Source organism: Thermobia domestica, chromosome 16, assembly GCF_964235325.1.
Source record: "Thermobia domestica chromosome 16, izTheDome1.hap1.1, whole genome shotgun sequence".
NCBI classification, from domain to species: Eukaryota; Metazoa; Arthropoda; class Insecta; order Zygentoma; family Lepismatidae; genus Thermobia; species Thermobia domestica.
The window spans coordinates 123,921,557-123,924,059 of NC_137469.1; positions in this window are offsets into that span (position 1 = coordinate 123,921,557).

Below are 2,503 nucleotides of genomic sequence, written 5' to 3' on the forward strand. Positions count from 1 at the left end.
TTATTCCTCTTGTTTATATTCATTTTTAACATCCTCACGCAAACAGCCGCTTGCGTGTGTATCTTCGCTTCTCTCATTTTCAAACATTCATTTTCACCATCGTGATTAATCCGAGTATGTAGAAAAGCGCGATTAACTAAGCAAACTCATCACCATCCAAATGCCAAACACGTATTTCAGGCTTTGACCGTTTCTGATTTTGAAGACGCTCCTGTGTATACTATAAGTAGTTACTCGACGCCTTGTATATCACATCGTTATTAAGAAATCATATATAATAACTTTTAAAATAATAAGTAAAAAACTTGTTGTGACTTATTGAAACGTTTGTATTGCGAGCGGAGCGAGCAACAATTTTTTTGTAAATCTATTTCTTTGCAAACCGACAGCAATTCTGATTTAATAGGGCGCCAATACAGTTTACGGACGACGCGTCGTTTACTTATTCCCAAAACTTTTTCTTTTTAATTGCCCGTTTGGCGCCCTCTTGTCATCAGCGTTCGGAGCAACCGCCCCCTCCCCCCAACGTACGGCGATGCATATGATACACACCTAACACGGTGGAAACGCTGCATGAGATGAAGATTGCTCGGGAAGACATCTTTCTTTCTATGTGATTTACAACCACCTACTCCACTTGTATAATGGTACGAGGCCTATTGGAACAACAAAACTAGCAGATTTTAGAAAATTAGCTCCTTTTATTCCAGAAAGGTACAATTTTTATGCTGGTTTATGTAGCACTACTAAGAGTCCACTGAAACTTCGTAGCCAGACAACAGGGTTCCTCATAACAGAAATAGACTCTTATACTTTCATTGAGGCATTATATTCGAAAGAAAACTGATGACTGCTCTGCAATAAGAATGAAACTATAAGTACAGGGTGGTCCGGAAGTGGGCGTACCCACTTTAGTCTCAACAGTATAGTGTTAGTTATGGTAGAATGTCTGTACACACTTACCTTGAAGTCTTAAGAGTCTTAACCTTTTCGTGCGAAATGGGAAGAAGAGTTCCGGCCAAAAGAGCCTAAGTATGACCTTATTTTCTCCAGTGGGAAGCAATATTCCCATTAGTTCTGACTCTTTTTTCACAATGGAAATGGGAATTGCGCTAGAGAAATTATTTCTTTTGTTTGGTTGGTTGTTTTGAGTTTGTGTTGGGTAACATGGAGTAGGTATCGTCCCATCACTTGTAGAAAAAAATGACCCATGAAAGGGTTGAGAGACATAAACATCGTAATGATCACCATCTATGTCGTAACACAGCCGAATTCTGCACCAAGTTCTCGCAGATGTTTTGCGGAGATAGTCCGAAGTTACGACGGTGACGGCGTGTTCCACAGCTGCTCGTAATTCCTGCGTTGTGTGATATCGAGTGTTTCTTACTTATTGCTTTATGAAACCCCAGAGAGCATTGCCTGGTGTCGTCAGATCGGGACTTCTTTGATGCCAGGCAAAGGGAGCTGGTGAAGATGCATAACTTGTTCCAATGCTACATGGATGACTTTGATCACACATTGTTGATTATAGCAACCTCACTGCAAATAACTGTTACCAAGCAGAAAACATCAAGAAACAAATGAACATGGACAGCAATGTTGCCAGACAATGTCAAGCAATGTTACCAAACAAATGTGTGTAAAACCTAAAACCGTCAGAAAACACCAATTAGGGGTACGCCCATTTCCGGACCACCCTGTACTCTTCTCTTGTGAAACTCTTCTCTTTTTATCGTGTTTTTCTTTTCTGAACACGATAAAAAAATATTATTATTCACGTGTTTAATGTAATAAGGGTATCATAGGCCCAAGAGAGCATGCAAACATAGTCCTGCAAGAAAGATTATAACCAAACATAACCACTTAACTATTTGTGAATAATATATTGATCATTTAATTTGTCATTTACTGCAGCCTATTATTACATTAGTATCTAAAGTGTATGTCAATGATAACCAAAATAGTACGAGCTATAACCACTAATTTGAGGTTATCCGTTTTATGACGGAAAGATTTACTTTTAACATGTGAACATAATTGTCTTTTATTGTTGTGACTTCCTATATAATGGTATTTAAATAATAATTTATCTTTCAATGCGGCATTTACGCACATTGATATTGAAAATGTATACCATCAATACACAAAGCTGTACAAGGCATATATTCACTACTTTATTTAGACTTGATTTTTTTAAAACTTGTTGTGTGGGTTATGGATTTCATGCATGGTGCTATAACAATACACTTTTTTTATTTTTCGTTTTAGTGTCCTGTTCTAACATTATATTATCTTATTAAGCCACAATGGATAAACTAATCGACATAAAGTAAAATGTTGTTTATTGTACACTTTTTTTTTATAAACCTTGATATCCTTAAAAGGTAGCTGACATTATGTCCAACCTTGCTTTTGTTCCCATAGTAACCTATAAACACATCGTCTTGGTTAAATATCAACATCAAAACATACACTGATTTATGACAAGATATGTTTCATTTTC